Source organism: Mus pahari, chromosome 3 (assembly GCF_900095145.1).
Source record: "Mus pahari chromosome 3, PAHARI_EIJ_v1.1, whole genome shotgun sequence".
NCBI lineage: Eukaryota > Metazoa > Chordata > Mammalia > Rodentia > Muridae > Mus > Mus pahari.
Genome location: NC_034592.1, coordinates 41,423,413 through 41,446,776, shown reverse-complemented (window position 1 = coordinate 41,446,776; position 23,364 = coordinate 41,423,413). Strand labels below are relative to the sequence as shown.

The 23,364-nt window shown below is 37.4% G+C and overlaps 1 protein-coding gene and 1 pseudogene across 2 annotated transcripts in view; both read right to left on the bottom strand.

The window, feature by feature from the left end:
• The window catches only part of Galnt13 (polypeptide N-acetylgalactosaminyltransferase 13), a 571,919-nt gene that overhangs the window by 84,772 nt on the left and 463,783 nt on the right, over positions 1-23,364 (bottom strand). The window lies entirely within an intron of this gene.
• LOC115063773 lies at positions 20,565-20,709 on the bottom strand (annotated as a pseudogene).

The following is a 23,364-nucleotide window of genomic DNA, read 5'->3' as shown; positions in this document are numbered from 1 at the left end:
CCTATGTGTGACTGTGCATCTGTGCGTATCTGTCTCTCTCTGTCTTTGTCTTTCTGACTCTGTCTCTATCTCTCTGTCTCTCTCTCACTTTCTTGCTCTCTCTGTGTTGTGTGTGTCTCTGTGTGTGTTACTCTGTGTGTCTGTGTCTGCATCTGCATCTATGTCTGTGTTTGTGTGTATAGGACCATGAGGTGAAAGATCTATGCTGTTGGTCAGCTGACACCTTGCTGAGCCAAGGCCTTCTGACTTCAGTTCCTCAGCTCGTTGACTAGCTAGACTTTAAAACCTCTATGCTCTCAGCGCTAACTACCAACACACCAGAAACATAGATAATTCATTTTCCTGTAACTCTAACATGTTTAAATGGACCCACCTTCTCTCAACTACCATCCCCAGTGACTTTGATATTAAAAAAAAATGTTTTCCTTAATGATCCATTTCTGACACAGTACCCATAGTTAAGTTAAATATTAAGTTCATGTTTTAATTTTTATCTGTGTTTCAGATTTAAATGATTAAAAGAAGAAAATAGAAAAAGATATAAGATTTTCATAGTTTGAGCTTATCCGTTGTAGAGGTTGGAATGCTAATGGCTTCCATAGGCTCATATATTTGAATGCTTAATCCAGAAGGATTTGGATATATGGCTTTGTTGGAGAGAGTGGGTCACTGGGTGTGAATTTGAAAGTTGAAAAAGCCATGCCAGGCCCAGTCTCTGTCTGCCTCCACTTGTGCAACATATGCAAGTTCTCAGCTACTGTTCCAATGCCATTAGCTGCCTGTTAGCTGCCAGACTTTCCTCCACGATAACCATGGAGTAAACTTCTGAAAGTGTAAGGCACTTTCCAATTAAATGCTTTTTTTTTTTCCTAAGTAGCCACGGCCACAGTGATTCTTTACAGAAATAGAACAGTAAGGCATCCATAAAATGCATATATTTTAAAACGTGGAGTATGTTAAATATGAAAATTTAAATATTCAAATAAGGAAGAATAAGGGAAAATCTCATGTAGACACTGTACAAAGATATAAGCATCAGTAACATTTCTTTTACATCTTACTTTCTGTTAAGCAATGACGCATTTGCATTTAATTTTTAGTATTTTCCGTTATTTATTTAACGGGTTTTTAATGAACTGTGCGGGTATTTTAAGAACTGATCACAGAATTCATGAAAAGTGAATTGGCTCTTCAGTCTCATCTCAGATTTCAATCACACAGATTATGTGAAGTAGCACCCTGATGAGTACATGTATGGATAATTATTTGTATGAATTTTGTAATTGCATGTAAACATTACTTCTCATAAAAGCTTCAGGGATCCATTTACATGGCACCGGTCAGTTATCAGAGCAGAAGGATGCTTGCTCACTTCAGAACTTGCTTTTGTAAAGAGTGGAATTCCACCTCTAGGTGGAGACATGCACCCATGCCTTCCCTAAGGGTGAATCCAGTGAGACAGCTCGGGGAAACTGACCAGGGTACCACTGATAGCAAGTCAGTTTCATGTTCATAGACTACATCTTTCCTTTCCATAGCTCCCCTATCCCTCACCCCTGTGCTGTCTGTATACGCCTCCATGCCAGCTGCTTAACTTGTCAGCTTTTTTTGAGTTAAGCCTCAAAAAAATATATTCTTTTTCTTCTCTTCACTCTTTTTCTTTCAAATGCTGAGAAGAGCCTAAGTATGCTTTAAAACTTCCTAACTAACACTTTGGGCATCCTTTCTCTCTCTTTTTTAAAGCTCATTTTCCTACCATGTGGCTGCCTTTCATCAGGTAGCCAACTTCTGTGACAGTTTGCCTTCTCCAATCTCTCACTCCCTGATGCTTTGAGATTTAGTTTGCTGTTTCAAGACCTATAAACTACCCCCAACTTCCATTTGAGTCTGTTCTTTATCTTGAAAATTTCTTTTGTGTTTGTTCCTAAATCCTTTTATTAATAAGACTAAGAACTCTAAAAGAAGACCCTGATTTCCTGTGAAGGATCTTAAGGAATAACCCAAATTTTCTGATATTTCTTTCTGCCTTTTGAGAAAACAAATCTGCCCCTGCAGCCTTAATCAGCATCACTTTGCATTCCTATCCGAAGAAAGTTCCACTCTGTTCTTAATCTAGATGAATTTCAAATTAGTGTAATGATGAATCTCACCCAATCTTATAGAATCTTGGAAATGTTGAATTACGCCAAAATATTTTCTATTTCCTCTGAATTTGGATACCATACTTACAATCTATAAAAATAATTTATCTTTAGAGAAGTCATAAAATTTACAGACTTTAACAAAGGTTGTCTGAAATGTTTACCAGAAGTAGACTTATATACTTTCTAGTGTTGCTGAAAACATCTCTTTTTTTCTGAGTACATGTCAATGACTTATGAAACAGGATGCTAGGTGGCAGTTTTCCAACGTGGTATGTGTTTCCCTGTTCTGCACATATACTGGAAACTGGTGCTCATTCATTTTCATTCACATGCAGTAAAGCAAACAACTGATAAACTTATCTGTAGATATTTTGTCCACAGCCTGGAATTATAGCCCCAATATGATGTTTCTAGGGGAAATTAGCACTTAGCTAAAGCACAAACATATTGGAAAGAATTTTTTGTAATACTTTATCATACAAAACTTATTTAAAATGACAGTTTTCCAATATTAAAATAAAAATGTAAGAACTTGTTTCATACCTTCACTCTTTTCCCACCCAGAATCATACCATAAAGGTATCACAATAATTCTTCCAGAGATAGGAAACAGTGATTCCTATTACTGGTAATAAAGGATGCAAAACTTTAATCATGCAGACGTTCCCCCCACCCTCAGAGATTTTTTTTCTCCTGAATTGTTTTTCATTTTGTCCCATATTTATGCTGGCTGTCTCAGAAGGACAGAATTGCTTTGTAGTATTTTCTACAAAAAGGCAATTAAATTTACAGCAGTAATAAATAAAAAAATAGTTTTTCTGTCAGATGATGGTTCTTCAGGCTTCTTCACATACATGGGATTAAGTTCTACAGTGTTGACTCTGTGTTTGTAATGTCCTTTGATCATCTGGAGAATGCTTTTTAAATGGCCTGAACTTCACAAATATAGCTATGCTCCTCCCCTTGCTTCAGCACAAGACTCACATACGATGTGAGATTAGACTGCTAGGGAATCATGCAGTAGTAGTTTCCCATAAGTCCCCAGGCTATTCCAAAATGCAACCCTTTAGCACCCCAATTAAATTCCAAAACACAAAATTTTCAATGAACTCCATGTAACCACATCCAGAAAAAGCCTTTTGTACCTCCCCACTCTTGCACAGCAGCAGTTAACACAGGCCAACATTTCCCACTTGACAATCAGTTTTTCTTGGCTTCTGCAAAACTATACTCCACTCATACACTTTATCTCTACAGCTACCTCTGATTTACTTTGATAGATTTACTTTTAGGCAGGAATTCTGAATACTATGCTCTGAGGTTCAATGCTGAAACCTAGCTTTGTTACAAAATAAATATAAACGCTTGGTAATCACTTTTAGGTCATTGGATCTAAATACTGTTCACATATACAAACATCTCACTCTTGTGTTGTTAACACTAATCCCCACTTGGCTGAAGATTTATAAGTCTAATTGCCTATTTGATAGTGTACTTGAATATCTGTGAAGGCAACAGAACAAATCCAACAATAATCTGAATTTAGCACAACTTAAAACAACTTTATATTTATCTTCTCCATTTCGGTAAATGATGCTTCCATTCAATGAGTAATTAAAGCTAATGGTTTGAAATGTTTATGATTCTGTTTTCCTACGTCCCTTTTATTCACCCTATTTTCCAAAACCTCCTGGCTTTGTCTTACTGCACATCCAAATAAAATATGCTATTGTCTCACTGCTGTTCATTAAAATTCTACTTTTGACTGTGAGGTATTCTTCTAGATGAATGACTTAGTTAAATACTATAAAACTTAATTTTACATATTATTATGGAACATTTAAAAATTCTTATGAAGCTATAAACCAATTTGGTTTTTTTGTTGTTGTTGTTGTTTGTTTTTTTTTTTTTTTTGGTTTTTTTACAGGGCACATTTAGAGATCACTCATGCATATCTAGTGGATTAGATAGAATGGATACACTATTCATGAAGATAGGGACATAAAAGTTACAAATAAACAAGGGAAGCAGTTCTTTCCTCATCCTTCCCTTCATGTCTTAGTCACCTAGAACTTCATCAGTAATCCCATTGGTTGCTTGTTTTACTCCCTTAACCTGAGGGTGATGTCTCAGCTTTATTTATTTATTTGTCACTGAAGCCTCCAGACTTGGACTGATTCACACTACTTGTATCTCTGAGTTAGTGGCCTACCCTTCCATGAGATTTCCCAGCCACCATATTTATAGGAGGCAATCCATAATAAATTCCCTGTCACATATCTACACATATATCTCACTGGTTATAATTTTGGCTAATAACTACTTTGGTTTTTTTTATACAGATATCATTATATTTTTTGAGAAATAATTTTGTAATTTTTAAAACATATTTTAAAAGACTTTCAATATGTTTAGATTATGTAGGATAAAAGCAAATTTCTTAGAACATCCTAGGTGGCTTTGGATGATGTGTCTCTGTTTTCTGCCCTTGTATTAATCCCTCTAGCGTAAATTATGCCTACCTAGCTGCTATGAAATTAACTTGTGCCTTCTCTCCAAATATATGTGTTGAAAATATAACCCCTAATATGATTACGTTTAGAAATAGGAAGGTTAGAAAGAAATTAAAGTAAAATATGATCATGCTAAAAGAACTCGATTCTAGTACTGGCTGACTGGATTTACATGCTTAAAAGGCATCCAGAGTGTCAGAACTTCTGAGTCCTGTTAATCAGATCAATATTAGGAGATACCAACTAAGGTAATTTCTTAAGAAATTAAGCACAAAGTTAAACACACACACACACACACACAGAGAGAGAGAGAGAGAGAGAGAGAGAGAGAGAGAGAGAGAGAGAGAGAGAGAGAGAGAGAGGAGAGACACTGAGACACAGAGAGAGAGAGAGACAGACAGACAGAGAGACAGAGACAGACAGAGAGGAGAGAGAAATTGAGATCATATATTCTGAAGAAAATCCATGTAAGCACATTAGGAATAGCCTATAAGTAAAAGAAATGGACAACAAATCAAATTTATGCAGAGCATTCCAACCCTGGACTTCTTAGGCCGCAAAACAGTGGGGAATACATTTCTGTTGTTTGACCTACGAAGTCTCTGACACTGTTACGGTAACGTGAATGAATTAATACAACTTTTTTTCTTTTCTTCTGAATTGTCAAGCATATCTTCATCTTATGGTTCGAACACTCTAAAAGTGGTGCATTGCTGCATATGTCTAGCATTTGAGAAAAGCCTTCCTCAACAGTTTGGTCATAGCAGCCATCATCTTCCAGCAGATTTTAGCCTTACACTATTTTCTAAGCATTAGTTACATGCCTTTTACATTTCAACTATTTATTTCTCACTCCTCAGGTATTCATGTACCTGACACATTTAAAATCTATGAAAACTAGATGCCCTCTGGCTGGGTAACTGTGGTATTTCCAACAGAATTCCTGGCTTACAGTCATGGTTTATAAATGTATATTGACTCAGAAACATCTGGAATACATAATGAAAAGTCAGATATCCTCTCTGCCCCTGTTTATGAAAGATTCCTGAGACTTTAAGGATAGACATGATGTTGACAAAGTATTTGATATCAGACTATGAGGAAAATAAGGTGTCTGTTTGCCCTTACTTTTTAAAGTGGTACTGCTAATGAATTAGAAGATTTATGTGAGTATTGTTGATTTATATTTTTTATATTCTGTTTTTACTTTAGTTAATAAAATTAAAGTTCCTAAGTCTACATATTACTCAAGCCTACATGTCAATGAGCAGGATTTTTTTTTTTTTTTATGGCACATGACTTTAATCCCAGCACTTGGGAGGCAGAGACAGATGTGAGTTCAAGGCCAGCCTAAGCTACATAGTGAGTTCCAGGACATCCAAGGCTACAAAGTGTGAAAACGTTTCAAAATAACAACAAAAGCAGCAAGCAAACAAACAACCCAATTAAAAGAAAACTTTCCCTCATCTTTAAAAGACCCTTGGCATGTTGGCAAGGCCTCAAAAATCTATCCCAGTAGCTCTGCTGAGTTCCAGCATGGGACATTGAATCCAGCTTCTAAAATTCCCCTGGCAATTTCAATTCGATGTGTTCTTCTCTGCCTTTTCCCCTTAGTGTGCCTGGGGAAGCTAGAGCTGCTCTGGATTCTGCTGCCTTTGGTCCTCTGGCATTCCTGGGAAAGGAGATTCAAGGTCAGCCCAGAGCCCAAGTTAAAGATTCAACATGGAAAAGGCTTCTTTCCCATTTCGTGTGCACGTGACGGCTACCACACTCTTTGCCTCTGCCTCAAAAATAGAATGAAAAGGAAACCAGCCAGATTGTGGAGCAATCTGGAAAATATGGGAAATGTCACTCTCGTCCTAGTACTAATCCTGGAGAAGCATCCATCAGGCTGCGTGGCAAGATCTCTGTCACGCAGAAATATTAAGTTTAATGAGCAGGATTTTATCAGTCTTTCTAAATCACATGTTCACTCAAAGTGCCATGATGTCTTCCCCAAAGTTCCTTGTGATTCATCTAGATATTTAGTATCAGCTAAAATACATTATATTGCAAGTGTTTACAGATATCCAAGGAAAATGTATGTATATAATATATTAAGCACACCCTCAAGATAATTAACTTAATGGACTGATAGTCTATAATGAGTGCTTTACAATTCTAGAATATAAGGCAATAGCTTATGCTGTAAAGCAAAACCTGACTGAAGAAGGTTGAAGTTAATGGTGACTTCATATTATCTTATTGTTCCTGAGACTCCCTTACCATACATACACACAGACAAATTGTAAGGTGTTAAATTGAGGAAGGAATGGAATGAGTCAACATTTTCTGTGAATTTTGTCTGCCACAGGGCCTATTCCAAAGACAATATGATGAGACAGATGTTAAATCCACTCTAGTAATGAGAAAACTAAGGCACATACAAATCAGATAAAGTATGTAATCTAATAACAAGACAGTGGTCAGAAACAGAATTCAATTTGTTAATTTTTTTGTAAGCTAGGATTTTCTTAATCTCCATTCCAGGCTAACTTTATCCAACTTCTTTCTTCTGACTTGGCAATATGTCCGATGGCTAAAATTTTGGTTTTAATGAAGTGGTGGCTTTAGATTCTCCAAGTTTCATTAATTCACTAGCCTTGGATAAGTTACTAAGTTTCTAGTCCTAGAAATGATTGACTTCATGGTTACCACCAAGATGCATGTGCCACTACTGCACCTTAGAGTTGTTGTGGTACACTGGTCATTGTTTTGATTTATAGGCATTATAACTGGATAAGCTTGTTGGTTGCTTATTTCCATTGGGATTTTGCATGCAATCTTCTGATATCATTAAAGCTAAATAATTATCCTTCTCCACACTGACAAGTGTAATTCTAATTAAAATAATTTCTCTGTTCAACAGATGGAAGAAACCATTACAGAAAAACATAAACAATTAATCAAAATAGTGAATTGTGGAGCCCAGTTGTAATGGATATATATTCTGTACCTAAAGTTCAGGAAACATATGAAAGATGTTAGAAAGATTGTAAGACCAAGAGGCAAGGAACCTTAATATGAGCTTGTGTCTAGTAGTAATGACAGAAATTATACCAATAAAGTCTATTCAACATGACTGCTCAAACATGAACTTAGCAAGGAGAATATCAGGAGGCATGCTAACATGGACATAGGAAAGCTCAGGGGAACTTTCTTTAGAAATGTCAAGAATATCTTCATCGTATGATTTAAAAACTCTGAAAGTCATACATTGCTCCAAATGCCACCTTCTCAGAAAAGTCTACACAAAGAACTACAGGCAAGTAAAGAATTACTTATCAATAACTACAGGCAAGTAATATCAATTACTTATCAATAACAAATTGATCTAAAACAAAAATGAAAAAAAATGAAAGTAACTATACAGAATGAGCAAGTTGTTTAGGGAAATATATACATGCAAAAACAATTAATGATATTTAGATGCTATGAATGCGAAGGAGGGCAAGGAAGAGTCTCCAGGTTAAGTTTGAAGAGTAGGAAGGAATGGGGAAATGAAGTAATTATACAAAATCTCAAAATGAATTTAAGAAATTAAAAATATTTTATTTCAATCTACCAATAAGGATAGCAGTGTCAGGGAAGCGTCTGCCTTAATACCTTACACATTAAGATTGCCCATCCTTCATTTCACGTCCCTTGCCACTTATTTCCTTTGGAGAAAGACTGATATGTATGTGGTTGTCAGTTCTGTCCTTGGATTCAGCACTGTATCAGGAGCATTTGTGCCATCATCAGCTTTGTCTGAGAAATATTTATCTTTATATTGACTAGTTTCCTATGAAAATAACTTCAGAGTTAAATATCAAGAAAAAGAATATTCACGTACGTTTCTCATTATATAGAAGCATTAATGATATAGGAAAGTAGAACTTGATTATTGTGTTTTATCTGATGGAAGAAGTACTTTTCACACATTTAAGCCCTTATGTCACTCACAGGGTTTTTCTTGTAATCAAAGAGAATTCACTGGAATCATAAAAAGCAACCAATCAATTGATCAAACAAACAAACAAACAAACAAAACCCTTTTTAACTTCAAGAAAAACTTCACTCCTCAAAAGACATTTTTGGACCAGTCCCAATACATTTTTTGCCTATATTTATAAGCTATTAAACTTTTTTCCCTCAATTAATCAACTGCTAGTCATTTTAACTAAGCATATTTTAAAACACATTGTGAGAATCTCTATTATCATAAATCATCATACTTCACTTTTACACTTAGTTTTTACCCAGGCTTCCCATTCTCTATCAAATTTTTTCACCCTTAACTGATTTTATTCCATAAACTACTTTTTAGACAACTTTTAATCCATGTATGACACTTAAATTATGACATAGATACTCTTCTCTATTCTTGTTTCAGTATAGTAATTGACAAGGTCATAAATATTGTCTCAATTTTTAAAAGTATAGCAGTATTGGATATCTTCCAGATTGCTTTATTCTCAGTCCTTGCCAAATGATTCTATTTGTGTCTTCACTAGAAAAGTTGAGAATATAGAACTGTCCAAAATAAGGGAAAAGAAATTTGACTATTTAATTACATTTTACTTTGGAAACAGAATGGTTTATAATATTAAACAAGCAATGAAAACTTCTTATTTAATATTAAGAGTTAAGATCCTCATGATGATTCTCGATTGTGATATGGGAAGAGTATATACTCATGTGCTTGCACAAGCACCTACATAGACACACGCATACTCATCCATTTAACTAGTTATTGACACAATTATATTTAAGGTTGTTTCACTAATTTATAGATGATTTGCTGACATCTATTTTTCCTTAATTCTTCTTGTTTTTGTTTATTATTATTACTAGTAGGTTCTCTAACACATGAGAAGACTGATGGAGCTGTATGCTTCATTCACACACAAAGGTTAAATAATTTCAGAAAAAGAATTCAAAATACATCTTTACATGTTTTGTATAACCAGAAGCTGGAAACAACCCAGATGTCCCACAAATGAAGAATTTAAATAGAAATGTGGTTCATTTACACAATGGAATACTATTTAGCTCTTCAAAATGAAGACATCATGAGTTTGGCAGGCAAGTGGATGGAGCTAGAAGATATCATCCTGAATGAAGTAACTCAGACCCAAAAGGATATGCATAGTATATACTCACTAATAAGTAGATATTAGCAAAAAAAAAAAATGCAGAATATTTAGGATACAATCTGCAGACCTCAAGAAGGTTATCAAGCAGATCTTAGCCATTCTTACTGGTGTGAGGTGGAATCTTAGGGTTGTTTTGATTTGCGTTTCCCAGATGACTAAGGATATTAGACATTTCTTTAGGTGCTTCTCATATAAAAAGCTCAGGTGATGGCAGATGCTGGCACGGTTGTGCAGAAAGGGAAGACTCCTCCATTGCTGGTGGGATTGCAAACTGCTACAACCACTCTGGAAAGCAGTTTGGAAGTTCCTCAGAAAATTGGACATAGTACTACCTGAGGACCCAGCAATACCACTCCTGGGCATATAACCAGAAGATGCTCCAACATGTAATAAGGACATATGCTCCACTATGTGCATAGCAACCTTACATAAATTAGCCAGAAGCTGGAAAGAACCCAGATGTCCCTCAACAGAGGAATGGATACAGAAAATGAGATACATGTACACAATGGAGTACTTCTCAGCTATTACAAACACTGAATTTATGAAATTCTTAGGCAAATTAATGAGTCTGGAGGATATCATTCTGAGTGAGGTAACTCAGTCACAAAAGAACACATGTGAAATGAACTCACTGATAAGTATATATTATCCCAGGAGCTCAGAATACCCAAGATACAATGCACAAACCACTTGAAACTCAAGAAGAAGGAAGACCAAAGTGTGGATACTACGATCCTTCTTAGAAGCAGGAACAAAATACCCATGGAAGGAGTTATAGAGACAAAGTTTGGAGCAAAGACTGAAGGAAGGACCATGCAGAGACTGCCCTACCTGGGGATCCATCCCATATACAATGACCAAACCCAGACACTATTATGGATGCCAACAAGTGCTTTGCTGACAGGAACCTGATATAGCTATCTCCTGAGAGGCCCTGCCAATGCATGACAAATACAGAAGTGGATGCTCACAGCCATCTATTGGACTTAGCACAAGGTCCCCAATGAAGGAGCTAGAGAAATGACCCAAGAAGCAGAAGGGGTTTGCAGTCCCATAGGAGGAGCAACAATATGAACCAGTACCCTCAGAGTTCCCAAGGATTAAACCACCAACCAAAGAGTACATATAGTGGGACTCATGGCTCCAGCTGCATAAGTAGCAGAGGATGGGTTAGTCAGTCATCAGTGGGAGGAGAGGCCCTTGGTCCTGTGAAAGTTCTATGGCCCAGTGTAGGGGAATGCCTGGGCCATGAAGCAGGAGTGGGTGTGTTGGTGAGCACCAGGAGAAGGGAGGGGATGGGTGGGGGATTCGGAGGGGAAACCAGGAAAGGGGATAACATTTGAAATGCAAATAAAGAAAATATCTAATTAAAAAAAAAAAACAAGCAGAAGGGTTTAAGTGAGGATGCTTTATTCGTCTTAGGAAAGAATAGAAAATAATCATGGGATGCATAGGGAGGGAAGGGTGTGGGTGGAAGAAGGAAGGGAAAAGTGGAACATGATTAGGTATGGTGGGAGGAGACAAGAGAGAAGCCCTTAGGGCCAGTAGAATGAATGGAAATAGGCAACCTTGGGGGTTGGAGATGGGGTTACTCTCTAGAAAGTACCAGAGACATGGGAGGTGAGAGAATCTCAGGATTCAAAGGGAGGGACCTTAGATGAAATATCCTATAGTTGTGAGAGGGAACTTGTAGAGTCCACCTCCAGTAGAAAGACAGGGCATCAAGTTGAGGGATGGTGTTGCCATCCCATAGTCAAATATTCTGACCTAGAATTGTTCTTTTCTAAAAGAATTTCAGGGACAAAAATGGAGAAGAGATTGAGGAAAAGCAGGTCCAGTGATGGGCCCAACTTGGGATCCATCTAAGAAGAGACTCTAAGGCCTGACACAGTTGCTGATGCTATGGTGTACTTACAAACAGGAGCCTAGCATGGCTATTCTCTGAGGCGCCAAAGAAGCAGCTGACTGAGATGTATTGACCCAAACAATGGACTGAAGTTGGGACCCTTGTGATTAAATTAGAGAAAGGCCGGAAGAAGCTGAGAATGAGGGATGCCCCACAGCAAAACCAGCAGTTTCAACTAACCTGGACCTTGGAGAGTCACCAACGGAGCCACCAACCAGGCCGAATACATGAGTTCATCCATGGCTCCCTAACACATATATAGCAGAGGACTGCTGGGTCTGGCCTCAGTGGGAGAAGAAAAGATCATGTTGCCCGATGAAGAAAAATCTATAGTTTTATTGTAATCTGCATGAATAGTCTAGCAACTCTTTACAAAACTCAAAGTAATCCTAACATTCATATAGAAGCTAAAAGTCCCTTGTTAACAAAACACAATGGTAAGCAAAAGAATAATTCTGGAGGTATACCAATAGTTAATTATACAAAAAAAAAATGGTTCTGAAACATAAAGTCCTCCAAAGAAACTAGGAGAAAAATAACTTTTTAAATTTGCTGGGATTATAGGTGTATGCCACCACTGCCCATCTGAGAAAAATAACTTTTTAAATTTGGTCTGATTTACAATTTACTTGAGGCCCCAGAGAATGGGGAGGCCTGGTGAGAGGTCATCCTCTTGGAGGCAGGGATAGGGGAGGATGAATGGAATGAGGAACTGTGGGAGGGGGCACTGGGAGGAAGACAATGTCTGGACTGTACAAAAGAAAAGTATTTAAAGTTTGCAAGACCAAGGGGCCTCTCTTCGCAATGATGGCAAGCACAGGAGAAGGCCAGGGCCAAGAAGTAGGAGTGGGTGGGTAGGGGAACAGGGGCGGGGGAAGGGTATAGGGAACTTTTGGGATAGCATTTGAAATGTAAATAAAGAAAATAATAAAAAATAAGAAAAATAAAATAAAAAGAAAAGTATTAATTTTTTTTCCTTTTTTTAATTGGTTATTTTATTTATTTACATTTCAAATGTTATCCCCCTTCCCAGTTTCCCCTCCACAAACCTTTTATCCTATCCCCTTCCCCTGAGCCTCTATGAGGGTGCTACCCCACCCAGCTACTCCTACTGCAGTGCCCTAGCATTCTCCTAAGCTGGGTCATCGAGCCTCCACAGGACCAAGGGTTTCCCCTCCCATTGATGCTAGATAAGGCCATCCTCTGCTACATATACAGCTTGAGCGATGGGTTCCTCTATGTGTACTCTTTGGGTGGGTAGCTTAGTCCCTGGGAGCTTGTGGGGGGGAGGAGGGTCTGGTTGGTTGATATTGTTGTTCTTACTATGGGGTTGCAAACCCCTTCAGCTCCTTCAGTCTTTCCCCTAATTCCTCCATTAAAGTCCCCATGCTCAGTTTGATGGTTGTCTGCATGCATGTGCATCTGTATTGGATGGACTCTGGCAGAGCCTCTCAAAGGACAGGTCTTCCAGGCTCCTGTCAGCAAGTGCTTCTTGGCATCAACAATAGTGTCTAGATTTGGTGGCTGCAGATGGGATGGAGAAAACTTTTCAATCAACTTGTTATGCATACCTATAATATAAAAGTTAATAGTATAAGTTAAAGATTATTTGTGATATAAATGGTATATTTTAGTATAAGATTAAAGTAAAACATCCTCTCTTTTAAAGCTTTTGCCATTTTTATAGAAAGTAAACTATTTTTCCTTTAGTCTTTATTAGTGGAATAACTGAATTCTCTAGTCATTTTTTTTAAACTTAAGGTTATGATTGGGAAGATTAATTCAATAACTAATTATATTCAACTACTGATTATGACTTGCTTAATTGAAAAATATGTCTACTCTTAAATGCAATGAAACAAACACACAGTAACATATTTGCTAAGAGTATTTTGGGACTATAGTAAATGAAAAATAGCACCTCTAGGAAGATTGTTTCCTTTGTTTTTTTTTTCTTAAATCTATTGCAAATGAATACAGTTGAGAATTAAAAGGAAAATTCAGCAACTAAATTGAGTTCTGTATTATATATACGAATTAAAGGGTGTTGAATTAGATTATTTAGGAATTTGTAAAATGACATTAAGTTTTTTTTATATAAATGGAACAGATTTACATTTAAAAGGAACTCCATGAAAAACAGCACTTTTACACAGATTAGAACTAGCTTGTATGTGGCATAGAGACTAAAAGTTAGGATTACAAAATAGATAGTATATCAAAAAAAGAAGATTGGAAAATGAGCAGAAACTAAAAACAGAGTGGTTAGACAGATAAACTGTGCATGGAAAAAAGAAAGGAGAATGCCAAGGAAAAAGCAACAAAACATAGCTCCAGCCTTGGATGGATATAGGAATGGGATCTACAGTCAAGAGACTTATCGAGAAAGTAAGGCAGGTAACTTTCAAGAGTCCTCTTAGGACAATCCTGCAGTGCTCATAAATCTCAGATCTTGTTAACAACTAATGAAGCAAAATAGTTATTCTCTATCATGTTGGATTGTCAGTTAGAGGGTCTTTATACTCTCCATACTCTCTGAAGACTTTTCTTGGGCAATATTTTGTGATGAAACCTCCATATCAACAATCAACTTCACTTGGGGACAGATTAGGTGGAACTATGCAAAGTCACAAAATGTTGGGATAACTTCTGCTTGTTCAATTTTACATTCTCAGCAGGTAGATTGGGGGTGGCTAGCTTGGCCCAATTCCCTGCACAAACCTACACTCCTATAAGGCCACACCTCTAATCCTTCCCAAATAGTTCCACTAAGTAGACACCAAGCATTCAAATATATGAGATGATTGGGTCCATTCTTATTCAAACCACAACCATGCTACGATTCCCAGGTCCACAGGACTTGGGTCCAATATTACTTCCTGGTCTTCTTTTTATCCTCAAATTGTGTGTTTTATATTCCTCTTTCCCTTGCTTCTCTGTCTCATTGTATATTTATATAAAAACAATCAATAATAACCACATGAACAGTCTATCCTAGGTATCTTGGTATTTCCTTTGTCAATGGTAGGTATTAGTCCAAGACGCTTCAAGTTAGCCCCTGGCAGATTTTTAGGACCAAGACGCAAATCAGGCACATTCTTTGCCAAACTTTTAAAAAAACATCTATAGGCTTGCTGATAATATCCTTTCCCAGTAATATCTTTAATTTTAGTTCCTAAAAGTTCATAGTGCCTACAGCATTACTGTCTTCAAATTCCTATTAGGATAGTCCATTGAGCCTCACATAAAGCGTTCAACCATTTTAGTATTTCAAATTTGCAGTGTCTTCAATATTCTTCCAAACAACAGCATGGCCAGAACTGTCACAGTAATATCTCAGCCCCCGGTATACCAACTTCTGGCTGTTATATTGTGGTTAAAAGACATCACGACCAAGGCAACTCTTGTAACATTAAACATTTAATTTGGAGATTGCTTACGCCTGGAAAGGGTTATTTCATGACCTGCAGGACAGGAAGCATGCTGGCATGCCAGTGGAGCAGTAACTGAGGTCACTTCATTCTGATCTGCATGCAGCAACCAAAACCAGAGATACAAAGTCCAGGCTTGAAATTTTGAAACCTCAAAGCGCATCCTCAGAGAAGTGCTTCATCCAACAAGGCCACATCTACTTCAACAAGGCCACAGTACTAAACCATACCAAGAAGATACACTCACTGGGGAACAATCATTCAATCATATGAGCCTCTGGGGGCCCTTCTCATTCAAGATACTATCCACATTTTGGTTTTAAGTAAACAAACTGGAGAGTTTCAGGAACTTGGGGCTGCATGACGAATCCACAAACTGCATAGGTAAGTGTGGCCAGTACAGACTCCTGAAACTCCGATGAGAGTGACTAATATTTATACATCTCTGTCAGGTAATTAGTGCTTGCCTAGTGTAGGTTCAGTGTCCATCTGAATGGTAGAAAAGACACAGTGACTCGTGTCTGGTAATTAGTCAGCCTTAGCCAGAAAAGGTTGCTCTAACACTTCCTTGTTTGAATGTGTCTTCCCTTCTTCGTTTTATTATTCTTCAGGTAGTATTTTTTACTTTAAAAGCCATTATGCTAATTTCTGTTTCTCATTTTACATATATCTCATTTTCCTTACCCACTTTTCTTTTGTATTTAAAAGGTACCTTTATTCAACAGTAATAATATATTTTAGAACTAAAAGACAGGATAGGAAAAAAAAAGTGTTTCAGTGTTTTCAAATAATGGCATGTCACTTTTTGAGATTCAGGGATAAATGAATAAATATCTCTGGGAATCTTGGTAATTTTAAATTCATTATTATTTTGCATACGATATGGAAAGCTATAATTCATGTTAAAAGAATAAAAGTTAGTGTTTTATCCTTTAGTCTAGTAGTTAGCCATAAAAATTATGGTTAGGTACACATCCAAAATGGTGGAGGACAAACATGACAGAGGAGAAGAAAGACATATTCTGTGACATCTTTAAAATACTGAAAAATTTGGAGATATCAGAACATAGAAAGATCATGTGGCCAGATGAAGAAAAATCTATAGTTTTAATGTAATCTGCATGAATAGTCTAGCAACTCTTTACAAAACTCAAAGTAATCCTAACTTTCATATAGAAGCTAAAAGTCCCTTGTTAACAAAACACAATGGTAAGCAAAAGAATAATTTTGGAGGTATACCAATAGTTAATTATACAAAAGAATTGGTTCTGAAATATAAAGTCCTCCAAAGAAACTAGGAGAAAAATAACTCTTTAGGAATTAAAGGTGTATGCCACCACTGCCCATCTTAGAAAAATAACTTTTTAAATTTGGTCTGATTTATAATATTCTTAGATCCAACATAGTTCTAAGGAGTATTTACTTCCTGTTCTTTCTCATAGTCATCATTCTTGATATAATGTCCTGGAAACAAGACTTTCACCCTTGAATTAGTTAAATTATGTTCCACAATAATCAGATATAATATTTTGACACAGTATAACTTTGAATTATATGTTAATTCTTTATAAAGTTTGATTAAATATGTTCTGGAAAACAAGGAATTTGTGCTATAATAATTCCTAAAATAGGATTAATTGAAAATTAATTTCTACTTTAACTCTATGAGATAGAACTAGAAATTATCTTCTTTTAATTGTGACTTACAAATCATTTCTTTGCTTCAAGGAAATTTTAATTGCCTAGAAATAGTTCTTAAGATATAATTTGAATTCCACAAGGAGACATTATCATGTCTCTGTTCAAAATCATCTAATTTTCATTGAATTCCATTCAAGATATAACCATGCAATTTTTATATAATTTTCAGCTAAAAATGATAGTTTTTACTCAATCCATATATCAAAAAGAATTATTTAGAGGTAGTTGATTGAGACCTGCTCACCCTCAGTCTGCTGCCTTGTTAGTTTCTTCTGATGGTTTTACAGGGATTGAAACATTTATACCAACCACTGAGCAGAACTTGCCTGTGCTGCCTTTGTAGAAGAGAAAAAGCACTAGGGTGATATTTTCAGATGAATAAAGACATTGACTTAAAAACACAATTGCATAAACATGTGGAAGGCACAGGCTAGGGAGTCAATTCAACAGTTCTGGTTAACAAAAATCTTTATCTATTATATCTATTTCTAAAATGCTTCACATAAAAACTCTCCCTAGACAAAGAATTAGCCTATATTTAGATTTCAGACGACAGATATAACCATTTCATTTCTTCACAGTGCTCTTTGCTTTATTTCTTTTAAATTTTGAGTATGGTTTAATTTTCTTTCATTACCATAATGGATCAGAGAATGCAATAATGGGTCAGAGTATGCAGAAGCGTGATTGGAACAAATTGCCTTTTTAAAAGGAGAGGTCCTGCAATTAGTTGATGGGTTGAGAGAGATAACAATAGCTGGTACAATACTCACTGGGTCTTTCACAGAAATCCATAAAATAAATGAACAAAATGTTTATCCTTCAAAAATATAACAAGTATGACATACATAATTCAGAGTACCATTCCAAAAGGTTGGAGTCAAGCCAAAGCTTGGGAATATCAAAGCCCTAATAGAATGACAGCAATATCTACAGAGGCGTGGTATGAACAGGGGTGGTATGATGGGAAATGTACACATCTGCTTAACAAGCTGATTGAGTTTTAATCAATGTGAGGTAATACAGCAGTAGCTAAACTTTAAAAATGAAAATGTGTTTCTAAAAATTTCAGCAAAACCCAGAGTCCTAACACTGAGTGAAACAAACACATTTTCAATAACACAAGATAAAAATTACAATAGTAGAGAATAATGAAACTTTAAAAGTTGAATAAGGAATATGGTCTGTCAAAAATGAATTGATGTATTTACCTGCGAATTAAGTCTGAATTTGTGAAAACTTGACGTATAAATTCAACAGTATAAAGGGATTTAAAGGTTGATCTTTATTACTGAAATGAGTGGTCTATCCACCCAAGAGTGGAATAACAGAAAGGCACAGATCTTCTTTGTTAGTACTAACATTAGTTGACTACTTGAAGACAATATTTTGAAGAAAATTTATTCATTGCTAAATGTAGCAGTCAGCTTTTGCCATAAGGAATCGATCCAACCATTGAAGTCTAAAAATGCTGAAGTATTTCAGCACAAACCTTTATGGCATTAACGTGGCTGAATTTAACAGAACTTTTTTCTACCCTTTTCTTTTTTTTAATCAGATTCCCTCTGGCATTCAGGAAAAGCTTTTAGGTTGAGGGAGCTGCTCAATGTAGAATGGGATAAATGAAGGCTTCTTCACCTTTCCATATGCTGAGTTTGCTCACATGGAGTTAAAGAGAGAGGGAGAGAGGATGTGGTTGATTGAGAGAGTAAAGAAAAAAAAAGAAGGGAGAGGGAGAAAGTGGGAAAGGTAGAGAGAAGGAGAGGAAATGTGGAGAGACTGCAAGCTATTCAAGTAGCGATCAAACTTAGAGTCAGGCTGTAAAATCATTATTATAAGTCTACTCAAATTGATAAGTGCAAATCTAAACTCACTTCATGATGAGAGTGTAAACAATTGATGATGATGGTGGTAGTGATGATGATGATGATGACAATGATTATGATGATTAAAACATGTATTTGAAGTTTTTGGTCACCCATTTGACTATATATCTTCATTACCAACAAAATTCTTGCTGTCCCTTTCTGATGTAGTTCTCTAGTTCTAATGATGTTCGTGTGCCTGGGCTGGGTAAGAGTGCCATGTCTATCCTATAACTGAGAACTAATTAAATTGAGTGTGGCAGTAAAGCATCAGTTAAGAATTGGGTAAAAGTAGTTTTTCAAGGAAATTAAGGGTTGAAAACAGTTATAAAGTGACTACACTTTAGATTTTCATCAAAGCAGACTTAACATTTATGTATGAGATGTCATTTCCTAAGACTAGGGTACACATTGTGGGAAAAGATGTAATGCTCTACACCTTCAAGTATGATACAATGGCTTATTTGCTACATTCCAAAAAAAAAAAAAAAAAAAGTGAAACCAAGAAAAAAACAAAACAAACAAAAAACAAAACAAAACAAAACAAAAAAAGGGCTGGGCGTGGTGGCACATGCCTTTAATCCCAGCACTTGGGAGGCAGAGGCAGGCAGAATTCTGAGTTCGAGGTCAGCCTGGTCTACAAAGTGAGTTCCAGGACATCCAGGACTATACAGAGAAACCCTGTCTCGAAAACAAAACAAAACAAAACAAAACAAAACAAAACAAAACAAACAAAAAAAGTGGATATTCTATCTTACTAATCAGAGGGAAAATAAAATAGTAGTCCTAGAGAACTCTGAGAAGCGTTCTGAAATAAAGCTAAGCAGTTTATATTTAGTCTATGAGTTGGTGCTATTTCAAAATCTACACTTATAAGAGAAAATTAAAGATGTCTTTTCTTTCTTTCTAATCTTTAGATGTAGCTTTTATTATAAGAAAATGACAGTTTTGTTTTGGTCCAAGACAGTTCAGAGGTTTCTCCTTGTATTCTTGCGGAAGCCTTTGCAGGTTTAATTAGAATCTGAAGTCCTAGATGGAGAGTCCCATGAAAAACTAACAAACCCTATTCTAGGAATCAAAGGTCAGGATGCCCTAGCTAACTTAGCTTTTGAAAAACTGCCTGTTTTTGCGGAACTTCCTCTAGCTAATCCTTTATTGTAACTACCTGTTTGTTTAGAATCTCTCCAGCTAATTGCTGATCTTAGCTTTGGTTAAAACTGCTTGCATTAAATTGCTTACTTTGAGAAGCAGCCCCACACCTCTATCCCTAGCAGCTGCCCTGGGAGATGCCGGGAAGTCTTTTCTGCCTTCAAAAAGCATGTTATCTAAACACTAAGGCCATACCACGCTTGGGTATGGTTCCACATAGCTGTAATAAAGACTTGCAATTGACTACATATGTGTTTGTTGTCATCTCCAGTCAGCTCCTCATAACAGATTATATATCTGTTATTTGTTATTTATTAGAGCTTGCATTGGAACCCAAGGCAGCTTCATACAAAATTTTACACAATATAAACAATGACTCCAAACAATGTTTAAGCTACGAGACAAATACTGGAAACCATTCAGTTTCATTTCAGAAAGGACAATAATTGAGCCAAAGTCATATATTTATCCAACATCAAAATTGGAAACAGTCTGATTCAGTTACATACACATGAAAGTTCAAAGACATGTAGAGCTTATAAATGATTTACCACACAAGGGCAACTCTATGTGGTACCAAGAAATGCTGCATTTAATACAGTACTTTAAAGAGAAAGAGGGAGAGAAAGGGAGAGAGAGAGAGAGAGAGAGAGAGAGAGAGAGAGAGAGAGAGAGAGAGAGAGAGAACAAACTCAGCCTCTCCTCCACTACCACAAATTATGCAGTCACTTTTCCAACATTTGGGGAAATCACAAGGGCCAGCACACTGCCTTGAGGACCCATCTTAGTGATCATGGTATCTCCTGTGCCAGGTACCTTTTCTCGCCTCAAGATCTGGATTAAAGGCATGTCTTTCCAAACTCAAATAACCTTCTTTTTTTTTTTTTTGGTGGAAGATGATGGTGGTTACCTAAATATAAAAGTAGTCAAGTTAACAACCAAGAAAATTTTCCTGCACTAAAGAGAAACATTTTTACCTACATTGTGGAGAAGCCACCGAATTTCCCCATGGTAATCTGGATCAGGCACCCCCTATAGTGTTACTTGCTTCTGAGCCTGTTGGCAAAAAAAAAATAATAAAAATAAAAGGCATCTGAAGCCCTAAGTGGCCAAGGGGAAGCCTGAGCTGTCAGTTCAGCAGAATGTTTGTTGTGGCTCCAAGAAGGATCACAATCCCCACAGGAACCAAGACCCTTTGCCCATTGGGAGAGATCGATCCACCTCCTTGCCCAGGTGTCTTTCTCACGAACTTTCCAGTCATGCTCTTTTAGTCTCTAACCATCCAGCCAGCCAACCCACTGGCTACAGCTGAAGAATCACTGAACAATTGCACATCTGTCCATTTCTCTTTCTGAGTAAAATGTATGACTAGATGTACTGCCCAAAGACCTGCCCACCGTGAAGAGCTCCCTACAACAGTGTAGTGCAGGGTTGGCTAAGGAAAGGGTTATTATGCTGCAGTTATCTGCTTCTGGGTGCTACGTGTCACCTGATCCTAAGGAACACCTCACGAAGTTACAGGTACATACATGTAGCAGAAAGCACTATAATAGGAGAAGGAACAACAGGTATTGGGTTACATCTTCATGTAACTTGTTTGTGCATTCAGGCCCTGATTGAGCCTACTCATGCATATGTCACTTCCATTTGACAATAGATTCCCGCTGCGCACATCCTACTTCATGGTGTGATGGGCAGGGAACATCCAGCTCATGATGTGTAGCTTAGGAAACACTGTGACTGGGTTGCCCACTGTCAAACATTAAGCTTCCATAAAGGCCCTATAGCAGGCCAAGATCTGTCTTTCAAGAAAAAAAAATAATAGTTGTCTGCAGATGATGCTAGAGCCTTGCTTCAAAATTTTATGGTCATTTCTGTAATTTACCCACAGAGGCTTGACAAGGGTTCCAAACAGCATTTCTCGTTGCCACTCTAACACCTCAAATACCATTGGGTTTGTTGGATAATATGGTCTAAGTAATAGAACAGCCTGCATAGCACTCTGGATGTAGCTTTCATAGCCTTCTCCAGTTTGATGTCCCACACAATGTTAGCAGCTTTCTATATATGGGCCAGAGTAACAAACCAAGTGAAGAATGTGTTGTGTTCAACATACATATAGATTCCCTAAATTTTGTGCTTTTTTCATTTTATAAGGAAAATCTTTGCATGGCCCACAGCACTGGACTCCTAAGAATTTCATTGCGATAAGGGGCCTTGAATTTTGGTTGAGTTTATTTCCCATCCTCTAATGTGCATAGATGTTACCAATGAGTCAAAAGTGGTTGCCACCTCCTGCTCATTTGGTCCAATCATAATGTTGTCAGATAGTTCACAAATGTGGTTTTGTGTAAGAGACAAGATGAATATCCATTCTAATTAAGTTATGATACAAAGCTGATGAGTTAATACATTCTTAAGGTAAAAATGGAAAGGTATATGACTGGCCTTGCTAGCTGAAAGTGAATACAGTAATTTTTAAAAATAAACTTGTGATACTATCTCAATTAGCAGCCCAGGCTGGCTTGAAACTTATTCCACCTCTTTGAACCTTTGAGATATAAAGAGTATAGACCTGGAGGCTACTTGACCCCAGGACTTCTGACACACCCAGGCTCACAGGCGAGTACCCCATTACCCTACTACCACCACAATACCTGACATAACTGGAATAGCCTGCAACTGTGGCCCAGGGGATATAGAAACTCTCACCCTGCCAGAAATACTCCTTCCTCCAGGTTCATACCTGCACCCTGGAGCAGATCCTGTACTCCAGATCTCCACACCCCACCCACTCCCAGAAAGAGCTTGATCCCCAGGTGTTCTGAAACACACAGACTCACAGGTCAGGTCCCAAACCTCTGCCCAATACCTGGCCTAACTGGGACCTCCCCTCCTTCAGGGTCTGGGGGATGCAGTATCTTCCATCCTGTAAAAGGCACACCTTCCTTCCTGTTCCCATCTATTCCTGGGAGCAGATCCTGTCCTACAGCCACCCTCCTCACCCTATTCACACCCAGAGGCAGCTTAATCCCAAGGATTTCTGACACAATCTGGCTCACAGATCAAGCTTTCCAGACCCTTTCCTATACCCAGAGACAGTCTGACCCAAGGAGGCCCAACATAACCAGGCTTATAGAAATACAGGTTGCAGTCAGAGACAGCAGGCCAGTTAACATCAGAGATAACCAGAGGGTAAGAGGTGAGCACAAGAACATAAGTGGCAGGAACCAATGCTACATGGCAATATCAGAACCCATTTCTCCCACCAGAGTAAGACCAGGATACTTCAACACATATGAAATTCACATTTTATGAAGATGATAGAGGACTTTAAGAAAGACATAAATAACCCCCTTAAAGAAAGACAGGGGCTCCAGTGCACTGCCGGGGAGAGCGGACTGCTGAGGAGGGACCCGGGTCTGGTCCCGGTTGTCCAGCGCCTGTCCCGCCCAAGGAGGGGTGTTCGCCTGGC